Source organism: Rissa tridactyla, chromosome 11, assembly GCF_028500815.1.
Source record: "Rissa tridactyla isolate bRisTri1 chromosome 11, bRisTri1.patW.cur.20221130, whole genome shotgun sequence".
Lineage (NCBI taxonomy): Eukaryota > Metazoa > Chordata > Aves > Charadriiformes > Laridae > Rissa > Rissa tridactyla.
The window spans coordinates 13,342,485-13,368,432 of record NC_071476.1 but is presented as its reverse complement, the minus strand read 5'-3'; the positions used below and the strand labels follow the sequence as shown (position 1 = coordinate 13,368,432).

General features: G+C 43.3%; 1 long non-coding RNA gene across 4 annotated transcripts in view; it reads right to left on the bottom strand.

Moving 5' to 3' along the window:
* The window catches only part of LOC128916344 (uncharacterized), a 29,922-nt gene extending 14,997 nt beyond the window's left edge, over positions 1 to 14,925 (bottom strand). For all 4 annotated transcript variants that reach the window (XR_008468930.1, XR_008468932.1, XR_008468931.1 and 1 more), the window contains exons 1-6: positions 14,348 to 14,925; positions 12,263 to 12,308; positions 11,023 to 11,186; positions 4,264 to 4,451; positions 3,223 to 3,579; positions 1,054 to 1,243 (exon numbers count right to left, since the gene is read on the bottom strand). This is a non-coding gene — a long non-coding RNA (uncharacterized LOC128916344). The remainder of the gene's footprint in view (positions 1 to 1,053; positions 1,244 to 3,222; positions 3,580 to 4,263; positions 4,452 to 11,022; positions 11,187 to 12,262; positions 12,309 to 14,347) is intronic.
* Positions 14,926 to 25,948: the final 11,023 nt, after the last annotated feature.

The following is a 25,948-nucleotide window of genomic DNA, read 5'->3' as shown; positions in this document are numbered from 1 at the left end:
CAGTGTAAGCCCTATCTTTGGCACAGAAAAGAAAAAAAAAAAATGAAAAACTCCCTCATTTTAGAAATTAGGTACTTAATGGTAGCCAGAAACATCTCAGTGCCTCAGTGAGACAATGGCATGGCCAGCTTCAGGTGGCTTTGCCCAACACTCCTCTTCAGATTGGCAGTGGGCGGTCAGAAAACAGAAAATAAGGATGACTACCAGAGACACAACCTTGCAAGTATCTTTCATAATAACTTTAACTTAATGTAAATTTAAAAAGTGTCTCTTTGCCAGTGCAAAAATAGGTTATTACAGTAGAGTGAGGGAGGGATGCCAGTGAACAGATATTTCTATATTGGAGTGCATGTATCCTGTCGAAGGGACAGACCTTCCAAGGCATCTTTAGGTATTAACTTTTCTGATGCATAATTCTTTCAAAGGAAAGAAACAGAAGATAAAAAAAGCACAACCTGCTGTATGGTTGGGCTGCCAGAAAAACAGATTGCGAGTCACTGAAAACTAGTGACCTTACTCAGCATATTGTGACTCCATAGCTTTTACGCCCTGCTGTTTCTTTTCCGAGGCAGATGAGAGGCTTGTCAAAGCTGTAGTTTCCATATATACACATGCACACTCACACTCACATTAAAGTGCTATTTCTCTCAGCTGTGCAGACACCAGGATTACTGAACCTGACATAAACTCATCATTTTCCTGGAAGCAAAAAGGGATGCTAGCCAAAAAGATGAGCCACAGTCGGCAACAGCTAACCTGTCTTGGGGTACCAAAGGGCAGCAAGCGCAGAGCCATCTCTAGAGGAGTGTGCAATGCACAGCCAGTCGTTTGAAAAGGCCTAGGACCATTTGCTGAGAATAAATGCCTGTCTGCAGCCTGCACTAATGCCTCTCATCAGCATTCACTGGACAAGGCACACACGGCATAAAGAAGAAATGCAGAGGCTTAAGGAGAAGATGATGGGTGAGGGGCAGCAAAAGGGAGCAGTGCTTAATGCCACAGGGCAGTTTTCTCACCTTACTTGCAATGCGAAACATGCAAACACCTACAGACCTGTTACCGCTGCGGCAGCTCCTCTCTCTGTCTGCCTCCGTCCACTCCCTTCTCTGTGTTGCTTCACTCTTGGTTTCCATTCTGCCTTTGAAGTAGTGCACAAGCCCCTCCAGCACTCACAACGTTTGCTTTTTTTCACCAGATTCAAGCACTATCTTGAAGCAGGGAGAAAAGAATCCTGGGGGATGAGCTACAAAAAAAAAAAGAAAGAAAGAAAAAGAAAAAAAAAAGCCAATCCCACAATCTATGGGAGAGAAAAGGAGAAAAGCCAAAAAAACCACAAGAGAGATGCCCCAAGAGAGGCAGTGAGAGATCAAGGACCAAAAAGTGTGGACAGAATGTCAGCCAAGGGAAGGGGAGGCAGCAAACAGCACAAACAGAGGCAGTGGGTGACTCTGGGGCATGCTGATACCAGAAGACAAAGGGTGTAGGAGTTTGTCCTCATTTGTTTGTTGTGAATAGTAAGCAGAAAGCCACAAGTGAAGAGCAACAAGCATGCAACAGAATTCAGGGCTCCTTCTCCATTTTAAGTGTTTGGACTGTCAGTTTATTCGCCTGCAAAATGTAGGCAGCCTTGCTGGTCTGACAGAGCTGTGCCAGGGGGATTCGGCCCATTGATTTATTCAGCACAAAATAAACAGAGTAAGATCTGTGAATGAGCACCAGAATATGTCATAGATCAGCTTGAAAAAGATAGAGAGGGTGTATCTATTTAGCAAATGCTTTACTTGTCCCAAAAGCAAGTTTCAAATCTATAGCAGCACTAACAAATATAGCTGAATTCACCTGAATTATTCTGCCAAGAGGAAAAATAAGTACAATGAAAAATACAGATTTCACTCTGAAATGAAGCATTTAGAGGACTGGATTAAAGAGATCAGTTTTGTAAGTCAGTGAACAGGAGAAGATGAAAAAATGCAGTCATCAGAGTTGCGATGCTTTCATTTCTGGTGCTTGTGTACAAAGCTGGTGAATTCGGTAAGGACTTGTATCAATTAATACACATAACACGTCGTGCATCTGACAGAGCATCAGGAAATGAGTCACTGACTTGCTTTACCTTCGGCACTGTGACTCTGCATTACTTTGGTGTGCCAAGAGGCACGTATCCCCGTGCAGGCTGGCTGGGGTGTGAGCTGCAGGCTGGGGCAACCTGAGGACTGCCCTGGTTACAGTGAAGTAGAATAAACGTGTACGCTGCAAGGCAGCATAATTAGACAGACGGAAGGTACATTGGTTTGAAACCGCATGCTAAAAATATTTTCTATTCTGCTGGAAAGATACAGCACTGTCAGTAGGACAGTCTGGGACTTGAAAACTTATCTGGTTTAAAGATCCTAAAAATATCCAGAAGGAAGATGCCTTGTCATCCAGGGCAAGCAAGGTTTGAAAGTAACTACAGTAGCCTGTAGCAAAGGGAGAACACACTGAATGGTCGGTCACCATGGGGCTGAAAGGCAGGCTTGCTTCTGCTTTCAAAATAGCTCTGTGTCTAATAATTTTAATCTGTTCCCTCTCACCAAGCATCAGTTGTAGAGCACAGAAAACACCTAGGCAGCTTTGAGAGAAAAAAGGTTTGAGAATAATAAACTCTGGGAATAGCTTTTTCCTTCGCTATTTTTCACATGGACAGCTATGATCAGAACATACACTTGCTCAGGACACAAATACCAACTACTTTTTCATTACACAGGGGCTGTGAACTGTTTTCCTACATGCAAGCCCAGCATTCATGGAGAACTGGAGCTCAAGAGCTGGAGAGAAGTTTCATGACTTTCACCTAGACACAGGCAGTCTGTGGCACTTGGGGACGTTCAGTGCCATGCAGACATATCTACCAACTATTTGGTAGTGATATCTCATTTGCAGTGCACTGGAGGTGCAGTAATCTGGTGTGTGAATTTGCAGGGAGTGAAGAACCCCACTCTAGGGGTCCACACACATGGCTCAGACCCACCACAGGAACCCTCTCACCCTTCCTGCGAGTACAATCGCAGGCACGAGCCATTATCAGAGTAACAACAGCCCTATATCTGTTCCTTCACTTAAATGATAGTGACTTGTTCACCCCGCCATGTTTTAACTACTTAAGCTTGAGATAACATCAGTAGTGCTATTATTAGTTCACGACTTACTGTAGACTTGAGGAAAAAAAAAAGCATTACTTACACCACATTTTGTAGGACTGCCCTCAAAGAGATGGGACTGCAAAGACTCCTGTACCAAAGACCATCTTGATTTCATTAGAGGCCTTGTGTGGTTACCACCATACAAACATCATCTCTGCTGCATCACTGCCTGGAGGCTGGGTTTCATAGTGAAGAAAATGGATGAAGTTTTGCGCCTTCAGCCAAATGAAAAAAAGAGAAGCTTCAGTATCATCCTTTGCTTTGTGCATTTCTCCCTCTTGTTTAATGGATATTCCTGCAACAGGAGCTGGTGGAACTGGTGAGCTCCTCCAAGAAGCCTTCTCTAGACTGGTGAGCATGATACATTTCAGACAGCCACAAAGAAACTCTTCAACCCCTAAAATAAAAATTTACATGAAAGACACATCAGTGTGAAGGTACATCTGTATCCAAAGGCAACAGCGATTATATCTGATCATTTTTAGTATAAATACATTTTCAGAATAAAAGGCACATGAGAGTTTTAAGCTACTTAGCTGAACGCGCTGCTCCTGCACCTGTGGGATTTTAATATTTCTATGCTTTTAAGAGCAGTGCACCACAGGGATAAGATCAGTGCGTGATCCACTTTAATGAGCTGGAAAAATATAATTTAGGAAGGTGTGATTACTGCAGGAAAGAGGTGGAAAGCTCATTGGTAACGATAACCCTTTACATGCTTAAAAAACACAAATATTATTTTCCTGATGCCTAAACAAAAAATTTGAACATAGATCCTCCAAGAAATAAAACATCCACCTGTGACTTGAATGAATCCCCCTATAAGGGGATGCTGGTGCTGCCGAGCCTTCAAACAGCACACGCATTGCCATCACTGATTACTCTAGAAGCTCCCTAATTCACACACTTTGGAAGCACATTACCATCTTCAGGAAAACAAATCTGTGTTCATGTAAGCATGCTGGTGGCTGGTGCAAATGTATATTCTTTACAGTCACAAATGAGATTTTTTTTTTTGGCTGAAAATGGGTGTTTGGCATAAGACAAAGCAAAAGAAACAATAACTGTACAGCAGCAGTACCGGACAGAGGAGGTTACAGCAGATTATCAGTTAACAAACTTGGTGTTCAGAGCAGGGCAGTCCAAGATGTCTCTGGCCTAGTGCAGCTCACCATAGGTGCCGTTAAGAGCACTGCGCCACTTTGCAATATTTGGGGATCGTCATTCAATCAACGGCATCTCACGGATTTATATGTAACCTTGATAAAACTGAGGGGAAAGAACAGAGTGAATTAAAGAGCGAGCAGCAAGACAGAGCCTATCAGCTAAGAAGATACAATCACTATATAGGTATTTAACATGAGAGCGCCTAGCCTTTGCAATGAAATTTCCCTGTTAAAATGATTCACGTCAGTTATTCTTTCTCTCCTACTTGCTGCTATCACCATCCAGAAGAGTCAGCAAATGATCAAGTGCTGCTTTGATCTCCCGTGTATGTGAAGACAGAAATATCCAAGCTGAAGAACTGAGCCCCATGGGTCTGACAGCGGATTCAATTACAACCCATGGAATTCAGTTCTCAAAGCTGAGATTACACGACATTCATTTTAAGGCTGTCCTGACGCACAGTAGTATCTCATACTCCTGCTTGCTCTCTCCAGTGCCTGGCCTTCTTCCAGGTGCTGTAAAACAGAAGAGTGAAACCTTCACTGCAGCCAAAGCAGACTGTAGGTCAGATGCAGAATAATGGCTTTAGGACATATATATTGAAATATAGGCTATTTTATGTTTTCTTTCAGCACCAGAAGTGGCCACACATATAGACAGAATGTGCCCTAACACATAGCAGAATTCTTAGCAATAAAAACTGAAATTTATAGCCAAGAAGTATAACAGTATAACATTTTGCACTTTTCTGGAAGCCTTTGAGAATTTCAAAGAGGTAAGGTATAAATTTCCTTCTTTTTTTTAATTTTATTTTTTTATTTTATTAATACGACAACACAGACACAGAGGTAAAATCTTCCAGAGTTGCACAGCAATCTTTGTTAACAAAATAATCCATCCAGAAGCTCAAAAAGAAGGAAATCTGTCACTGGTGCATCCCTTCAGAGTTGTCAGAGTCTGGGTGGCAAAAAGGCAAGCAGAAGCCATCAGTATTGTAGCTGCATAGTTGTGCTCCGACACAACTTTGATGTGATGGGCTCACCCCAGGGTGACAATCTCATCCAAAGGCGGGAGTATTGGACTACAGATAAATACCGTTCAAACACACTGAAGATCAAAGCTGACATCTCAGACAGGAAACACCTTGTCGCTTCTTACAAACCTAAGAGAAGTCACACATTTCATTAAGCTTCATACCCCAAACTCAGAATTTTTGAGGAAAAATAGATTGGATAAGATGTTGGATGAAGCATTATTCTGTAAATTAGATGTTATGTCTGCATAGCACCACGATAAACAGTGTTGTTTAAGTTATAAAAAAAAAATCATTTCAGATTTATTTGGAACATTTTAAACATACTTCTTCATGTTCCAGTGAGATAAGGCATCACCAAAAAAATCCCTTCAAGTTCAATGAAAAGAAATATTTGGTCTGTAATAAAATATTTGGAGGTCAAGAGGGTTTCAGATTAAATCTTTTAGCCTTAAAAACTAAATTTAAGTAAATTTATTTAACAGAATGGTTCAAAGAGAATTAATTATTTTGTTTTAGTATTGCTTTTCTTAAAACGTAAATAAGTATAAATATTTTTGGAAATAAAAATGTTGAATGAAAAAAAAAAATCAAAAAGCATCAAGGAGTTTCTAGCTTTTCCCTGAGAAAGTAATTTGATTCAAAGCTGCAAAATATTTCCAATTTTTCAGCTAGAAACAGCCCAACTTACTCAAACCTACAATTTGCCCAGCCCTGGCAGGAATTCAAAGGTTCCCCAGTAAAGCTCACTAGCCAAGCCGAAGACAGGGGTACGGTGACTGTGCAGCCAGCACTGTGTGGATATGAAAACCTCATTCTTTGTACAGCCTGTCCTAGAGCAATTACTATCTGGTTTCCTAAATAATTTAATTTAACTAGGAACAGCTCTTAAATTTATCTCTAAAACCTTCATCCCAAATGAACAACAAATGTCTGAGAAAATTGCAATGAATGATTCTTGATAACACCCAGTGCCACTTTTTCAGCTAAATTAGCGACACACGCAGCCAAATCAGCAGAGGCTCAGGGCAGAGCGCGTTGTTTGGCAGGATATCCAACAGCTCCTCTGCTGCGGCATCCAACAGTGTGCCCGTGTCTTTATGGCTGTAATTGTTTTCTTAGGCTGTTGAACCAGTCAACCAAACAACGGAAATTAAAAATATGCTTCTTTAACTATTTCACTTGCTGGGAGGGGAACCTCTGAACAAAAATTTTTACAAAATAACTGTCTTGTGGTACCCACAGCCGAGTTCAGTCCCACCGGTCTGTCAGTTGACTCCGTGAGACTTCTATTACAGGAAAGAAAAAACAAATTAACAAAAATAACTTCTTGTTAAGGTCCTCAAATAACACGGAACTTCATCTGCAACTTTGAAATAGGGTACTACAGCAACATATTTTGCTTGTCTGATGTTTCTGATTGTTCACTGGAGTACTGCTTGCTAAGGATAGTGTTGTTGACGTTAAGACATTTGCCAGCAGCCCATCCCTTCTGTGGTAGTCAGTCTTCCACTCTCAAGCAGGAAAAAAATCAAACCATCATCAATGAAAATATATTATGGTGAAACAGAGAAAGGATTTGGAAGAACAAAAGATGGAAGTGCCCAGCCCTTGGGACAGTCCCCCTGCCTGTGTTAAGTGCATGGCATTTCTGTAGAGTACCCGGGAGAAGCTGGCACTACCTGGGCACCAGTGTGGTCCGCACGTGCAGCTGGGGACACCGAACTTTGGCACTCTGCGTTGCACAATCAGGCACACTAACGACTAGGAAAAATACTAAATCCCCCTCCACAAAACACAGTACATGGACCTGCGGTAGATCTAAGCTAGCTAGCTCGGGCACTGCTGGTGGCCACACCACGCCAGCCCCCACCCAGGCCAGAAGGGCAGCCGCGTGATGGGGCGCAGCGTGGGCTGCTTCCCAGCCCTGTGCTCATGGGAAGCTAAACCCACCCCTCTCACTTCCCAGGCGAGCGCTGACCCAGCAGCTTGCTGCGGAGCTGCTGTCTCCCAAGGAAGACGAGCGTGGAGCACAGACAACCCCAGACAGGGCCGTAGATGAATAAGTTTTAAGATTACCACCTCAGGCTGCCGCAGCAGCTCTGCTCCCTCCCAAAGCTCTGGGACAGACCTGTCCCAAAGGTGTTCCTGGGGAGGACAGCCCAGCTGAGCTCTTTACCAGCTGGGCCAGCATTTTAGTGAAATCCCTAAAGGGCAGGTATGGATTGGTGTATCCTCATAATTCCACAGTCACTTTCAAGGTAAGTTGGCTTTAGAGGTTTTTTAACTAAGCAGGAGAAAAGGTCAAACTCTCTCTCTCAATTTGCCTGTTGAGTTTAATACCGTCACAGTGCACTAGTTCTCTCTGATCTTAAAAAAACATAATGCCAGTTTCAGCCACGTTCTGCTTTGACCCTTTATCAAATTCATGTGTGCCATCCTCTATCCTTCCAGTGTCATTCCTGGAGTGTCTCCCTGCCTCTGAGCACTCATTTACTCAAGTGTTAAATTCATGTGTTTGCAAACAAGAAGATAGCCCATAAAATTATATTGTTCTGCCTTTGCAAGAGCAGCAAGGAGGTGAGTCTTTTCAACAGGCCATAAATCTACCTCTTGAAAAAACATTATTTTTTCCTATTCCAGCAAGGTCACTTAGTACTTCATAGCTTGGAGATCTTATTACACAAGAATTAACTATTCCTACAGGACAGATACTTAATAGGCAATCATCATATAAAGTTTTACTGCTACACCAAAAGGCAAACCTTTTTAGAGTGATTAACTATTGTTAAGTGCCTGAAGACTATTCTTCCATAAGTTTCCTTTTGAATTAAATATGTTTTAACAGGACAAGAACATAAAGATCCTAAAGCCATCAAGTTAATGGAATGTGTAAATTTTCTGCATTTTCCTTATCATCCCCTACTTTTACTCTCTATGTTGCCATTACTACCTTTCTTTTTAATACAACATCTACATTTGTCTGAACATACAACCAAAGAGTGAAATTTTAATGCTTCTTAACCAGTCAATGATCTACTGCAGCTTCACATGAAATCCAGATACTATTCAAATGAGCTCATCGTGGGTGGTAATTAATTAGCACCGATGGGGAACTTGGAATAAAATATTAATATGGTCACATTTCATTAGAAGCATAATGTATCTTCTTCACCCTTATTTAGTTAAGTACATTTTCCCCACAGCTAGTGGAAAAATACATATCTCACAGCTACACTGACCTCTGGTTAGTTGAAACAAGAAAGCAAAATGGAAGATGAAGTCATTCTAGAGATCTTGAGATTAAAAAGAAAAGAAAGCTCACAGCCAGAAAGGACCACAGTGACACCAGAGGTGGCCATACACTCGAACTCAGCAGGAGCTCTCAGGTTAAAACTGGCCTGCTATGTCGCAAGGCGTGAGAGCTGAGGGTTTCGGAAGCGGGGCCGTGGGCTGCATGCTCTGCAGAGCAGCGGGGTGTTTTGCTTGCTGGGCAGATGTCATTCATGCCCCATGACAGCACTGCCAGGTGCAGCTGCAGACTGGCCTCACGCCCGCCTGCGCGTTTGCTGGTAGGGCACTGGTCAGCGAGAAACTTCCGCTCAGCATGATCAACCCAAACCTCAACATTTAAATTCCAGACCAGCAATGTTTAAAACACTTACCTGAACTTTACGGTCTTCTCCATTTAAAAAAAACCATTTCTTTGACTTTCTCTCTTTGCCACGTTTCTTGAACTTTCCCACAGAGGAAGCGTCCCCACGTCCCCTGACCAGGCCGGCTGCTCACCCTGGCCTGGCTGTCCCTGCTCAGCCCACGGCAAGCAGCGTCCCTTGCTCTCCATGGTAATTCAAATTTTTTCCCCAACTCACTGTTGCACGGGGCCTTGGGGAGCCTGCCTTGTCCCCTCTCAGGGTTACACCACACCACACCAAAACCAGTCAAGCCCTTTCTACACTGAAGAGGTCTTCTTCCATCACTCCTACCGACAGCTGAGCAGCTCTGCTCATGAATTAAGGATCAACAAGGAAGTCTTGACACCATTGCTTAGGTATAAGGCAAATGTTGCCAATATCTTAACGCATCTGAAATAGTGTTAATCCCTTTCAGCAGACCTAACATGCAAGTATGGCTCACATGCAGAGAAGCTACTAATCTTTCCACGCTCTATGAAAATCATGTTCACCACTGAAAAATCCAAGTCCGAAGTTTCAGTGCAGGCTTAAAGAAAAGCACACCCAAGATTTGCTCTTGAGCTAAACTCTGCCAGTATCCACAGTTCACATCAGACATCGACACACTGGTGCTAAGCGCACCCTGCTCCACGACAACATCCCAGGCTCTCACCACATCAGTGAAGACTATCAGCAGTGTCAGATGAAGAACTGCCTGTAGGTATTCCCTCTCCTGAACCCTTCAAGATGCCAAATGCATCAGGTCCATAATGGATTCAGCCCAGGAACTACACAGACACTTTCACTGTCTGTCCCTCCCCACCCCACCATCCCTGACCCCCCAAAAAGGTGTTTTTTTTTAAAAAAGGAATGGTTAATTGGTATTTGGAAAAAAAAAAATCACATCTCATAATGAATTGGTATTAGCCCAAGCACACATTTTAGGCTTGGCAGAAGCAACTGCATTTGTTCCCAATATGCTTTCTGAAACTCCCAGTTATTTCCTGGATGCATTTTTGATTTCAAGCCCTGGTTATATTTCTACTGACAATGTCTATGTCAAGAATAACAAACATTCAATTTCCTCTCCTGTAGAATTACTCCACTCTGCTTATCTGGAGGTTCAATTCTGCTGTCTCCATTTTAATCACATTTTCCAACAACACAGTACTTTGTGCAACAGACCATTTTCCTTCATGAAAGATAAAAATGATTGCATATTCCATTTCATTTTTTGGCCTAAAATTTACTGCTGGTTTTTGCATTTTTTCACTAATTTAAAGAAAAAGTACATGTCAAAACGCATACCAGGCATAAATCACTAGGAAAAACATATATTTACACCTAGACTGCCATGTACGTACATTGTAGCTGGTTAAAAGAGTAATAGGGAAAATCGCATAATGATAAAGCTTATTTCACATTTCTAAAAAGTTCTGGCCATCAGGAATAATAATAAAGACTTCTGATACTAAGTATTATTTTTAGTAATCTCTATAGCATATACTTACAGTATAGTGATTATATAGTATAGTTTCAGTTATACTTACACTAAGCCATAATACGTCACTGCCCTGAAGACACAATTTCAGCAAGGTTGGGGTTTTGGGTTTTTTATTGAAAAATACAAACATTTATGAGCTCCATAATTTTTTGTGTATATTCTCAGATGACAGGATGAAACACAGTGCAGAGGAATGTAAACTGTGTAAAACGCATATTTTGCACGTTGACACAACTGCAGTAACCGCTGTATTAACAGTGCCCAGATGCTGTAAGAAACAGGAGCCAATTTGCAGTGTGCGAATAAGGGTAGCGAGAACCGAGAAGTTAAAAGCCCTTGCAGCTCTGTGAAACCCCAGCTCTATCTATTCCTTATAATTTCAGCAATAAATTTTTACTCTAAACAACCAAGAACTTTCATACCAGCTGACTAATAAGGATGAGGATGAAGGAAAAGGCCTACCTCTTCAAATACGGAGCTGTCTCCAAACCCAGCAATACTTCCTCCCGTGGTCGGGATATCTGATCACCATACCCACGGCAGATGCTGGAGGTGACACGTGCTGTCTCCCAGCCCATGAAGAGGCAGGCAGGGTGATAAGATGAACTGTTCATCTGAATCAATTCCTGAGAAATGTAGCGGAACAGAGTGAGCTCGAAATGACTGATCAATCCATGTGTTTCAGATGTGTTCTCAACACCCAAAAACATAGGAAGAGGGAAGAAAGTAAACAGGAGATGATAGATGGCCATTTCTTGTTCCCTTCCAATTTCCACATTTTTAATAATTCAAAAGAACTGGCCATGTTTCAACTGCTGAAAGTACGCAGATATTTACAGTATTTGTCACTGCATAACCACTGTACTATATATTAGTGATCCAAAACGGTTAGACTCTGTATAAGCAGTTAAAAAACAAACAGGCAAATATCAATTAATCACCTTTTTGTAACCCTCCCATTACTTAGAAAAGGAATGTGTCCCAGGAAGCAGTTTATTTAGAAAAGCACGTTGTAATAAATAACTGTAATGATAGTAATCCATTAGAAGCCAGAGATTTATTTTTTTCTTCAAACAGGTGCAATATATAAATACTTGAAATATAAAAGATTACTGTATTTATTTTTTGTATTGTAACTATACTGTAGTTATTGAAAATAAAGTAGTCTATGAATAGCAAACTTTCAATGCATACAAGGCCTGTCTCAATATTAATTCACTGAAATAAACCAGTGTAATATTAGAATAATGAAACAGGTCAAGTACTGTGGAAACTGGCCATAGTTGATTCAGACAAAGGTACATGACGGTTAATAAAGTAGTCTGAGAGCAATGAATTGTGACCCAGTTAAGGCACCCTAACCACTGCAAGCTATTTAGATAGCATTACTCAGCCTGTGGGCTGTGGACCACTGCTCTCAGACACCAGAAACTGGTCCATGAACAATCTCATTTAGAAGATTAAAAAAATGCACATCTATCCGCACACTGTTGGCAGCGATGCACGAGCACTGGCAGACAGTGTTGGGAGCCAGCTTCTGGATGCTGCCAGGGACTGCCTGCAGGTGCAGACGGCTCCTTTTCGGGCATGTGAAATGGTCCAGGATTTTTGTTTCAAAGGGGCTCCATTAGAAAAGGCCGAGAAACGCTGACGCAGGCAGCCAGCGGGGACCTGACCCTGTCCTCCTCTGGGATACACTCACCTCCTATTCAGTTTTTTAAATCTTGTTCCCCTTGAGTTCACCAGATCTGATTTTAAAGAAAATAATTTTAGTTGCTATTTAGATTCAATATAATGACATCTAGAATATTTAGTCAAGTATTTTGAGTACAACTAATAATTACAGTGAAAAATAAAGACATTCTTTGATGCAAGCACAGACTTTTAACATAAGATCACTAGAGCTGCCAATAGGGACATGGATCTCCAGTATCCACTAAAGGATTAAATGCAGCTTTGAATCAATTTTTTCAGACTTCTCCCTAATGAATCCTCACAAGAAGGTCACAGGTACTCATTGACATATCTGAAACCTCTTTCTTGCAGAAGAGCCCCCATTGCAATCTCAGGCCCTTGTCCTGCCACCACAGCAATCTTCAAACTCCTGCTCCCCCCGGGAGCTCCCAGGCCCTGCTTATCCAACAACAAAACTGTTTTAAGAACCTGTGAAGCCCCGTCCCCGAAGCAAACTGAGATGGAGTACGGATACCTGAAAAGCTGCAAAAAAGAGAGTAGCTGAAGCCTTGCTCACCACATTAGGGAATTGGTTCAAAAATGATACACAAAGTCTATTTCAATAATGAAAACTGACTTTCCTTCCCCCCCCCTTTTATAATTATGGGAAAATATGGGATGTTTAATTTGACCACTAAAAAGACATAAAAATATATTTTTTTATCATCAAAATAATTCATATTTTCATCACAGAAAATAAGATCTCAACATACTCCCAGATGACCGTGAAATACAGCTGGTCCCAATAATAGCGTGCACCAAAGCTATGGCAATTAGCAATTTTTTCATCCACTAGCCAAGAAGAAGAAAAATAAGGCAAAAGAAAAATGTTATTTGGACAAATCTGGAATTATTATTTTTAAAAATTATTTTCTGAAGAAAAAAACACATTTGTTTTAGATACTTTACAAGGTATTTTTTGGCCTAAAACAAAAAGCTTTTTTTTTCTTTTTTGCTATTATTATTATTGCATGAGAGCAATTAAGAAAATGAAAACAGTATTTTTAAAGAAAAAATTAAGGTTTAATTCTGAAAACGTTAGAATATTTTTACTTTTTGATTATTTACGTGCTACTATTTGCTGCACTCTGTTGAGCTTTGTAAATAATTTCAGTTCATTCAAAACTGCATTTTTCATCAAGCAAACTGTTCAGCAAAAGAGAGGAGTAAACTGCCTGTCTCTAATCAGGCTAATAGATGGAGGGATGGGAGCTGCTTTATCCTGCAGACTCCAGAAGCCCATCTCTGCACTTTTCCAACTCAACAGGGAATTTGTTGGAAATTCAACCATGGAAAACTGCGGCATTTCCTCCATCCCTTTTTTCCATGCTGTAAAACAAACTTTTGGATGCCTAGACAAGCTCAGAGCACACAGCAGAAAAAATAAATAAATCATCCTTAAAAAAGTAAGGGATCAATATGAAACAAAACCAGGTATAGCCAGTTAAACCCCTCGGCTGCAATCAAACATTGTACATTCAAAATCAAATGTCAAAAAGTGGCATTTGGTGGAGCGAGAGAAAAAAATACATACATCAGCTAACTCACATCCTCTCCCTGTTTAAATAGTTGTTATTTAAGTGTGTTAAGATACAGATTTAAAAGAAAAAATTGATATATAAAAATCATAATGCAAGTAAAATATTAATGCACGTAACACTACCACCATCCCTTCTTTCTGAATTGCCATTGGATTCAGAATAAAATAATAACAGCGCTGGAAGGACAATAGCAAAAAATTCCTGCCCGGTGAAGAGAAGCATTAGAAAACGTGCAGCTTCCCTGACACAACAGTATTTTAAAGTCATTCTAAATTTCTCATCGCTTTCGCAGAGATATAACTCAAAATGACTTAAAACACTTGATCTTGATTCTGCTGCTGTTTACAAAACGTAAATCTATCGAAGCTGACAGAATTACTCTGGTTTAAAGCTGGAGGAACTGAGGAAGAATTTGGCATTTTGATTCAATCTTTAATGTGCAATTTGCCTTTCACGTATACAAAGCGCACTGGCTCTCAGACAGAAGATAAGCATGTAATAAATCAGCTTACTTTTTTTTCAGCTCTTACTCACAGTGGAATCCCCAAAATTCATTTTATTTTATCTTTTTCCCACTCTTCAGCTTTTTCTCTTTCATTTTCCTTCCTCCTCTTCAATCACCACAGGTTTGCATTTCTCATTTTCTATTTTACATCACTCCGCTTTGTTCTCTACAATGGAAAGACAGACAGGCAGAAAGAAAGGCAGACAGACAGCAGGGAGAGAAACACAGCCAGTCCAAGGTAACAAGCTCAGACACCCACATTCTGGAGGATCTGTTTCTCTCTCAAAAACATTTTAACTTTATAAAGGGAAGGGAATCAAAACTCATTTGCATACGGGTTCATTCCATCTATTCAGCTCATATGTTTATAGCTCTGGAAAGTCCCTTTCTGATTCCCTGGTTGATAAAGAGCCAGGAAGGTAATGCAACAGTGGGGAGAGGTGAGAACTGTTTTGCTGACCTTGCAAGCAGCGCTTAAATGAAGCGCTCCGTTCGCCGTGCCCGGAGGACGCAACTGGGAGATTTGGGTGCTTTTTATCCTTTAGGTTTCAAGGCTCAGACCATGCATGTAGAGCTAAAGATTCAAGTCAGAGAAACCCCCACTCTTGCGCAGGAGGAAGCTCTGGTCAGGCGCTCAATACTTCAGCTTCCTGTCTGTACACTCCGCGGTCTAATCTGGGGAAATCCTGAAAACATTATCAGATGCATGATAAGCTCTTTAGCTTTCAAGTACATAGTGATTCAGTTTCGGTCAAAGTCTCATTTGAATACAGTTTTTAAATCTAAATAAAAAGCAAGACCCTAACAGAAAAGAGATTAGACTTGTAGTCTAACATCATTGGTATCCAAAATAACATGACTGATGTTTAAAACTGGCATTAAAAAAAATCTACTTTTCCATACCTGCATCAAGATGCTCAGTGTGTGTCATTCAAGCTGATTAAAAAGCAGTGGAATTATATGTCTGGTTAATTAAATGCCTTTATTTATCCACAAACAAATAACGCACCAGAAGCAGCAGCAGGGATTGCTTACCCCATCCCAACGTCATTCACTTGAGGCGGATTGTTTCTGAGAGAGAGAGTGCTTGAAACTCTGGTGCCCACTCATCCCACAGACTTCTCCCGCAAAGCTGGCAAGTGCAGCAATCCTTCTTTTGTTCACTGTAGACACTTGTTTAACAGGCATTAAACAGATGTTTCCAAACCCATTTCACAGCCACTCATCATAGGCTAAGAGCAGGCTCTGCTCTTTGATCGGTGGATTTAGCTCTGCAGGAGTAAATCTCCACCACCACAGACCGAACCCCCAATATTTTCCAATTCGGATGGGTACTGAATTGGGATTCACCCACAGAAAATCACTCCCACTCCACTGGTCTCCATCTCAGTTCAGGCCAGGGAGCTTTTCTAGGATACATTCCAAGAGGTTCTCCTTCACACACAACTTCTGAAGATCTTGGAGAAGCTCACTCCATCGACAAGTCTGGAAGCAACTAAGAACGTTTTCCCAGATGTTGCAGGTCTGCAAGCAGTCAGGGCTTAATCTGCTTTCCACTCCCAGAGCATAAAACATATCAAATGCTTTTCCTGAGAGCTCTGATGCTTTCTGCTACACTCGCTCTACGGGCTACCACAAAAACAAGCTCACATATGGACCAGCTACTTTGAAGAAGAGGAAAATGGGGAAGATATTTCTTGCTAATAACCACATTCCTCCAAGTCGCCCAGGTTGTCCATACACGGGGCAAATGTATGTACCATCTTTTGTTTCATCCCAAAACCTGATTTACAGGTCTCCAACTAGGCTAATACACAAGGTACATTTCACAGGAGCACAGGTTTCAGGTAAAAAAAACCCTCATCATTTTAATATCCGTGTTAAAATATATAACAGCAGTAATTCATACTGGAAGGCAGATCCATTGACACTGAGAGCAGACCCAGCTGGGAAATAATCCCAAAGTTTTGAAAGCACCTAGAACTGGGATTTTGCTTTTTAACAGCATGAGAGACCTGGTGTTGGCTAATAAAATACCATGTCCGAGCTCTCAGATGCTGCGCTAGGTCAAGTTTGGGCACGGAGAAGCGAAGGCCCTAGTAGGACCTATCAATAAGGATGCTTAAATTAATTTGCATGAGTCATTGCACAGGAAGAGAGGAACGGTCATATTTCAGGCTGGGATTCAGCTGTATTTGCAGTGCTCACTGGTACGACTTTCAAAATGCATCCTCGCTCTAGCCCCAGGTTTAAAAACCTCTTTGTAAAAGACAGTGAACTAAATTAATCTGTTCCCTGCTGAGCCATACATCCTTGATGGTTCTTTAAGCAAAGATTATTCAAGTTTCCTGGGTCCCAAAAGGTAGGTTTCATTATGTGTGTGTGTCAGAGCTGAATAACCTAAAGCAGAAAGTAACTAAACAACCTGAGTCCCATGGTGAGAGAATCGCATTCCTCAGTCCTCGGCGTATCTTCCCAGCAAAAGCAGAAAAGCAGCCAGTAAAGCCTAAACATGTACACAGGCCTTTAGAAAGGAAAGATGACAGGACAGGTTCTCCACTTCGCTTTGTGAAACAAAAGCAAAGATTAAAGGGGAGAAAATAAAGAAAGCTTGTACGCAGTGACTGGTAAGGGAAGAGACAGACAATATTCTGTGCACTGCTCTTGACAGCTGACATCAGTCAGGATGGTTATTATCATCTTAACATCTCATCTGGAAAGTTTTGACTAACTGAATTTGTTTTTTGACAGGAAGTCTAGATCTTACACTAATTCAGTGGCTGGAATTTCTTGAGGCAATGTTATGTTAGGCCAAACAAAACAACACTACTGCCCTGAGTGCAGCACTATCAGAAACACAATAAGTGGCCATGCAGTGCTTTCTAACGGCATAAAATCGCAGCCCAGGTGCTGGTACCATCACCACCAGGTAGTTCCAGCTTCTCTGCTTTATTTATTGCTGTTCACTGTATTCTGTATAACTATACAGAGCTGATTTCCTTCTGTCACTGGGGAGGAAGGTCCTCCCAGAAGGGAGGATCTCTCCCAAGCTAGTTAAAATCTTTACAGCGGTATAAAACATGCAAGCATCAGAGATAAATCAGGTCCTGTATATAAAATAACTTTCACAAAAACATAGCCTTCAGAAAGCACAGTAGACATATAGTCACTTCTTGCATGATTTCATAAATCTTCCATCCCTGCTTATAGTATTTCTTTGTGACAGACAGTGAGATAATACTGTGATTTATGAATTCCAAGAGGAGCCATATCTTGGTCCCACTGAAAACTATGGCAAAATCCACATTACCTCTGAAGAAACTGGGATTTCTCCCTCAATGCTGTTAAAAGCAAACTTCCACTTGGTCTCCCTTGAAAGATGAGTTCTGTGGGTCTTTTTCTACGATATAGAGCCTTATACAAACATATCACAGAATCGTCGGGGTTGGAAGGGACCTCTGGAGATCATCTCCTCCAACCCCCTGCCAGAGCAGGGTCACCCAGAGCAGCTTGCACAGGAACGTGTCCAGGCGGGTTTGGAATGTCTCCAGAGACGGAGACTCCACCACCCCTCTGGGCAGCCTGTGCCAGGGCTCTGCCACCCTCAAAGGAAAGAAGTTTTTCCTTACGTTCAGATGGAATTTCCTGTGTTCCCATTTGTGCCCATTGCCTCTTGTCCTGTTGCTATATATATATATATATAAAAATATATTATTTTTTACTTTTGTGCATCTAGCTGTCAGGTTTCTTTAAGATGAATTGACTTACAAATTTTATGAGCTCTCCTACTGATTTCTGTCTCATGGCTTTAATATCCAATACAACTGATTCAAAAAGAGATCGGGCTGAGAGAGAAACCTAGGAAATACTTTGTAAATCATGCACTGTTCGTAGACCACTTTGCACATTTACAAAGGCTATAGTCATATCACAAGCCAGGAAGGATTTGATTAGACAATTTTTATTTTGCATTGTGATGGGCGTATAAATTAGGACATAGTGCTCCCACCTCTTATGCAAGCAGTGAAGAGCTGTCAGGCATGCTTGGGTAGATAGGGGATGGTAGAAACCGCCCTTCTGCGTACTCCTGATGACCTGTGTAGCCTTCAGAAGCTGCAGAGCTCTGCTCGTGGACAGGGCTCACAAAAGAGGGAGGAACATGCCAAGACAGGAGCTGCAGCTACCCTCCATGACATGTTTTTCTAAACCGGGAAATGTTCCCAGTAGGAAATGCCTGCAGAGATTCATATAGAGGCATTAACCTTCCCCCCAGAGTCTGTTTGTGTACGTGAGTGCATGTACATGCACATATTTCTTACCCTAAAGGAAGAATTTTGCTCCGTAGTTGCACAGAGGGCTCGGATGTTACCAGAACAGCCCTCAACCCCTGCAGCTTTGCTCAGGATCCCCCACAAGAGCCAGATTATCTGTCCTAGTGTCTTAAAAGTCCGCCAGAGTTATTCTATTCAGGTTTATCATTCTCTTAATTTTTTTGCTGTGACTGGCTTTAACATCTGTGAAAGCAAGACTATGAGAGCCAGCACAACGCAGTCAGACCCCACACAAACTACAGTGCACCTTCAGACCTGCTGCTGCACCGCCGTGCTGGCCTGCAGCACCCCTGCTGCCTGCTCCTGCCTGAGAGCTGAAGCCCTGGGCTTGCACGCACTTGTGACAAATGGCTGTCACCAAGGCAAATGCAGCATTTCAACGGGCAAAAAAAAAAATCTACTGCTGCCCCATCAGTCAGCTTGAGCGAAAAGAAATGATGCAAAGTAGTATCAGGCAGCACGGTACAATTTCTGTGACAAGCTTCATAGATGGCTTCACTAGATGCTTTGCAGTCAGAAGTTAAAGAAAACAGGAAGGTTTCAAATGAGTTACGAAGGCAGGAAGTGAGTCAGCCCTGAGCAGGAGGGACAGCAAACAGCAACCCCTTCCACTGCAGACACCCAGCCACGGGACGTGGACACGGACGTCCAGAACTGGAGTGAAAGAACCCGAGACAACCTGTGCCAGCAGGGCAGGAACAGAGAGGAAAAGGGACCCTTCCTCACTGACCACAGCCCAAAGGAGGAAAGATTTTCTCCATGCAGAGGACTGTCTTCTAACCAGTTTTGCTTCTTGTAGAAGCAGCCTAAGCACCAAGCCACCATCCCCTCCCTGCCCAGGCACACCAAAGCCTCCTGCACAGTTCTGCTCCGGAGGAGTGGCTGAGACGAGTCCTCCGGAATAACTCAGCTGGGATGGGGATTTCAAGTCCCCTCAAGCATCTTGAAATTTGAATGCTGGCTTCTCACGCACTCAGATGAGTGCTGTGCTATTGGAAATAGAAACAACAACACCTCCTCCTCAGTTGCCATCCTACTCTGCCTGTGTCCCTCATGAGAGGAAATTGCTCTGAAAACACTGTCACATCAGCCTCCAAAGCACAAGGAAGGCAAGGAACATGTTAGCAGGACTTAGGCGTAAAGAAGACTCTAGCTGCTTGCCTAGAAACAGATGCTTATCAGAGAATTCATGTGGAGTAAACAGAAGAGCCATAAGCCGTCAGTGCTACCGCAGCTCAGCAGCATTATGGCAGGAGTTCTGAGGATCTGCCTTTTGCGGATAGGTACAAAAGGGGCCCAGCTCCTTTCGTAGGTGTACCTCCAGACACACAAATTACATCTAAAAATAGAACCTGGGTTCTGAAGTCACACAGACAGCTTTGAAAATTGTACCCTAGATATTTGACAGTATTGCCCATCACACAAAAATGTTGCATTACCAGTTGCAGTACCAGGAAATAACACTCAGCCCTTAGGCCTGGACAGTCACACAAGCACCGAGACCCTAGATGGGTAACAAACACCCACCAGCTTTTGCAGGCTCCTAAACAGGGCAAAATAGCTAAAAGAATTATCTGTTCTACAGGTAGTGCACCAGGTTCCTAATATGTTGGCTTCTCTTTCAAGCACACTTTTGAAGCTATCAGGAGAACAAATAATTTTTTGCTCTGTATTAATCAGAAAAACAGGATGCTAGTTTCAACTGAAAAATATAAGTAAAAAAAATCTGGAGGACAGGCAGAACTGGCTGAGTTCTAGCACTAGAAAAGGCCCTTGCCCCTCTGCTTTTTCTGACAATAATTTTCTATAAAGCAGAAAACCACTGTAGCAGAAGACTTTAGAGTCAGAGCATGGTCAGGACACAACTGAAGTAGAATATGAGCTTCCTTGAGGCAATTAGATTGCAATGCAAAGCATTTCCAGATCCTTCCTAGTTTCAAAAGAAACTCAGAGTAAGGCGTGGGAAGATGGGCACAGAAGAACAAAACGCTTCAGAGGAAGGTTTACTAACACTGAAAGAAGCTGTTGAGAACTTCTTATCTGAAAAAAAAAAGACTGGGGCAAGACTAGGTAGAAGGTAAAAAGCAAAATCCAGTACCTGGTTGCAACTTGCCAGTTTTGAACATCTTCCAGTGGAATAATTATTCTTAGAAAAGTGCTGTGCTGTTGGAATCTATTTCCCACAGGAACGTTTCCATTTTCATTTTGGTTTTGTCTTTTTTCTCTCACATATGCTTTGATAGGTCATCACACTTCTGAAACCAGGGGACATTGCTTTTACTAAATGAAGTTTCATTCCTAAATTTTACAGAGTAAGATTTTGTAAGTCAGCTTTGGAATTAGAAGTCTTGATTTCATAAGAATGGGACACTTAGCCGACAATTTTAAATATCTAAAAAGAATTTAAGTTCCTTCACAAAATCCAGGAAATGAAACATAACAGGCACATAACAGGCTCTACTCCAAGCACAGGATCATGCAGCTGCTAAAAACAGTTCTCAAGTGTTGTGTATTTTTTAGGAAGGAAGGTGATGGGCCAGGACTAGGCAATACCTAAACAGCCTTAGGAAGAAAACTCTATGGACAAAGCTTTCAAGCTGAAAAGAGGTTGAGAGCAAAGTAACTGTCATTCATTGTTTGCTGGGTTATGTTTTGACAAACAGAACTTGGTACATTCCCTGAAAATAAACAGAATCCATCAGAGAGAATCACAACTTGTTTCTCCTACCTGGAGTTTCCTCAAGCAGCAGGTACAGAGAACCCAACCCTGGCTAATCAGATTTTAAAAGGAGGTTGCCACCATGCTGAATGAAATGCGAAACTCTCTGAACTAATACATTCCGGCAGCACCTTGTATTTGATTAAGGAACAAGATGATAGGTTAGCTAAACATGATGTTAGTTTATTGATTCCTGAAGCTGGAATGGTTTTGCTTAACTGGCTTTCAGAAGACTGAAGCCAAAGAATAACTGATTCAGGCTTGATTTTGGTTTGGGTTTTGTGTTTTTTTTTCTCTTGTTACAAAACTGAGTCATAGAGACTCAGCAGAACTGAACTGTAACAACAGCCAAAGAAAATATTCCTGTTGAGGAAACAGTTGTGCTGAAAGCTGATATCCCCTGATGGGGACATCCCAGCACAGAGGGCGTTTGTGCCTGCTGAGATCCGCCACGTGCCACAGCCTGTCCCTCTCGAGCCAGATGATTCACCAGCGTGTGGAGCAGCCCTTTTATCGCTGCCCTGCAGAAGTATTCGGTGCTGCTCTTCAGGCACCAGCAGGGACCTATTCACCACACGGACTTCTCACACCTGCCCGAGCTGCTTCAGAAGGAAGGCTGGCCACGGCATTCACCCCACAAGCTGGAGAGCTGCCTATTGCTCTGGAGAGCAGTAAGGGCTTGCAGGGCCCTGTGGTTGGGATTTCCCTGCAACAGTCCCAGGGGACTGTCCCTTCGCTGCAGGGACAGGCACACGTTGGTTTTGTGTCTCTGTGGATAGCTGGGAGTTTACCAGAGAAGGCAGAACAGGATGACTGCACTTCACCTCCCCAGGAACTCTGCTCGCTCACGCTGAGGCACAGCTTGTTTTCTCTCCATCTTCTGAGAGGCACAGTCACACTGTAGCTGGAAAAAAACACTGCGGGGAATGTGAACATTTCCAGGGATTTTTGTTTAAACCCAGTAATATCCAGCATCCCAGCTGGCTATTTACGGAAGATTAACAGCAGCAGCTTGCTTGGATGTCAGAAGAAATTTGAGCAGCAGCAGTAGAGAGAAAAGTGACAGAGAAATACTAAAAGGCACTCTCTGCCATTGCACAGCAACCACACTGTCACAGTTCACAAGAAAATATCTTTGGTTGGTTTTTGAAGAAAGGGTCAACCTTTGCCCTCTGGGAAGACAAGGGTCTATAACCCAGGATCAAGGAGAATTCTTCTTATTTGGCTCCATGTCACACACACAGACTGCTGCGGCCTTAGACAGAAATGGCAGTGGGGAAGGCCGGGAAGCCCTGCTGAGAGCTGTGGCCACGTGGCTGGCAAAGCACAGGGAGCTGCAATGGACGCGGGACCCATACGGCAGTGGCCCTCCCCGGGTTGAGGCCTCAGCAATACAGCCCCACAACGGGACGAATTTAGGAAAAGCTTATTCCTGTCTTCCTTTTCCTGCTATCCAGCAGCAGGGGCTCCCTCCAGCGGCTCAGCTTGACAGGCTGACAGCCAGGAAAACCCTGGCTGCTGAGAGCCTCCTGCTCCACCTCCTCCTCTCCCACCACCTGCTCACCCCTGGGCTAGGCACAGGCTGCCACTTCCTATCCCTGGCTCCTTTAGCCGCCTTTATCCTTCCTAACACCAAGAGCTGTCAGCCACGTCCTTACCTCTCTCATCCTTCCACAGCACCCACGCTGAAGCCCCTCAGAAGCCATTATGGAGGTCTTCGGATCCTTCCGCTGCTATCCTGCATAACCATTCACAGTGATGATGCCCTCTCTCATGGTGAAAAACATTATCCTCAAATAGCCCAAATCGTGTCATCGGCCTCTTCTTCCCACCCCGACTTTTCCGCTTTTCCTCAGGGTCCAGCTCTGCCATCCGCCGGGGACCTGTCTGAGCAGCAATGCAGCGAGTTCAACGCCTCGCCAGACAGCAAACGCCCTGCCTTGTGACTCCTGTGTCGGTGCATATGTTTATGACGTTATAGGAATTACAAACAATTATCTTTGCATTAAGTACATACAAACGTGTCCACATTTAAATTCATATTAGCTTCTATACTCACAGGTGAAGGCTGGACTGCCACCAGGCTGAGCTCCTGCTCATCACTGCAATAACAAGGGCCTGGCCTTCCCCTTGGGTGGCTGTCTGGCAGGAGGGGTCCTTCCTTCAGAAAAGCAGCTCTGTCCCTCACGCCACTGTGGTGGCAAAAGGCCGCCCATAGGGAAGGGATGAGGTCTGCCTCTCCTGCCAGCACCAGGAGCTCCCACCTCATGGCTGTGGTGAAGATGGCCCAGTTCTCGCAGTCCCACCACCTCCCAGGCATGGCGAGGGGCTGCCTGTCCCGGCCCCACCACGCTCTTGGTGTGGCGACGTCCAGTTCTGCCTCTACACATGAAGCTCACCCTGCAGGCCTTCCCACCACACCTGCAAACCTCAGAATTTCAACTTGTTTTCAACCCACAGCAGGCAAGAGGGGGAAAAGACTCCAGGAAAATAGCAGCTCCCACGAGTACTGCACAGCTACACTCGCTCTGCAGAGGCTTTGCACAGGAGTCTGGTTTTTGCGATGTGCCAGTGTCACTATTATATGAAGGACTAAAGGTAGGATTCCCAAAGCAGTGCTAGAACACAATTCAGGAGAATTGAAAATCCCACGTGAGCACTACACACTTCACAGGTACCGACAACGCTGTGGCCACAGGCCCAGAAGAAACACCCGGGAGTAACCTTGCTGCTGGTGCAGCCAGTCACCAAGGGGTAAAAAGGCCAGACAGCGAGGGAGGACAGCCCGAGGACCATGGCATGTAAGCCATGAGGCTCAACAGGTCTGGAGTGAGGCAAAAGGGATCTTGGATGTGTCCACAGAAGCTGCAATTATCCCCTCCTGACTGCAGCCCTTTTGAAATTCCTGACTGCTTTTACTCAGTGCTTTGTGAAAATTTTGCTGACAGAAATTTTATCTGGATTAGGGAAGAGCAGAAGATGCAGGATGCGGTCTCTAGGAAACACTGAAGTAGATGCCACAGAATCGTTGAGAACCCACGTGAAGCCAAGGCTGCAATGCTGAGAAAGGCCAGATTTACAACCCGCACCCCAAGGGTCATTTTTAATTATGTTGATGATTTACCTCTGGACTGCTGGGCAGAAGAAATGAGGTCATATTTACCTTCAGAGCTGCCCCAATCATGCCTTTAATTTTTTCTGCAGAACTTTGTCTCAAGTTGGGAACACGCTCTTACCACAAAGAGAGGCAGGCTGACAGTTCAGCTCCAAAAGATATTTTTATCAAGGAGACCCAGGGTTAATTGTCAAAATGAAACCAAATGCATATACCTGAAGCCAAACCGAATGCCTGGATGTAAAATGTTCTTTCCTAAATGTTTAAATAACTCAAAAAACAGCTGTTTGTCAGGTATTTTCTCCAGGACTTGGCTTACTAAGGAAAATATTGAACCCCAAAATACCATGGTTGTGAGCACAATTAGTGCTATCTAAACTGGGCGCTGCTGCCAGAACATGCCTCAACGGTATGGCAAGGTAATAAAGGTTTTTGTCAGGTCAGAAATCAGTGTTTTCTGGGACATTCTGTTGGCTGTTTTAATATAGATGAAGCTTACTGTGCTGATTTTGTCTGGGATAGAGTTAATTTTCTTCACAGTAGCTAGTATGGGGCTATGTTTTGGACAGTATTGATAATACGGGAATGTCTGTGTTATTGCTGAGCAGTGCTCACACAGCATCAAAGCCTTTTCTGCTCCTCACGCTGCCCCACTGCTGGGGGGAAGCTCAGCAACCAGCTGCGTGGTGTTGGGGTTAAACCATGACAGTCCTTTTTGGCACCTAATATGGGGCTCGAAGGGTTTGAGATAACGACAGATTTGATTGGAATGTGCTAGAAAGAATTTACAGCTGTTATTGCTGTTTAGCTATTAATCAGCAGACTCCTGTGCTTGCCGTGGAGCTTGCTTACCTTGCTGTATATTAGAGTCTAGTGCTTGTCAGTGGCTGCGTTTTGCTTTTCTGCTTGCTGTACTGCCCATCATCTTACCCTGCTGTGCCTGGGAACATTTTGATAACAGCAATGGCCATGTGCCTGGGCTGGCAGATGGCCAGGGCAGCGCTGCTGTTTCCGTGCTGCCGTACTGGGACAGGCTGGAACTCCAGCGTGAACTCAAAGCAAAGGGACTGCAACCCGTGGTTGAGTCCATGGGGGAGCAGGACACCCCAAAGCATCTGTGGCCGTGAATAAGTCCACACCAGAGCAGGTACATCTCAAAGCATCTGTAGCCATGGTTGTGTCTGTGCCACAGCAAGCATACCTCTGAGGGGATTGTGTCACATGGATAAGTCCATGTTGGAGAAGGTACACCTCGAAGCATCTGCAGCTGTGCGTGAGGGCATGCTAGAGCACTTCAAAGCCTGTGGTCATGGATAAGCCCACAACAGAGCAGGTACACCCCTAGAGGCACTGCAGCCATGGCTAAGGCCATGTTGGAAGAGGTTTACTTCTGTAAGCCTCTTACTTTACCACTGTGGCTGTGGGTAAGGCCACACTGGAGCT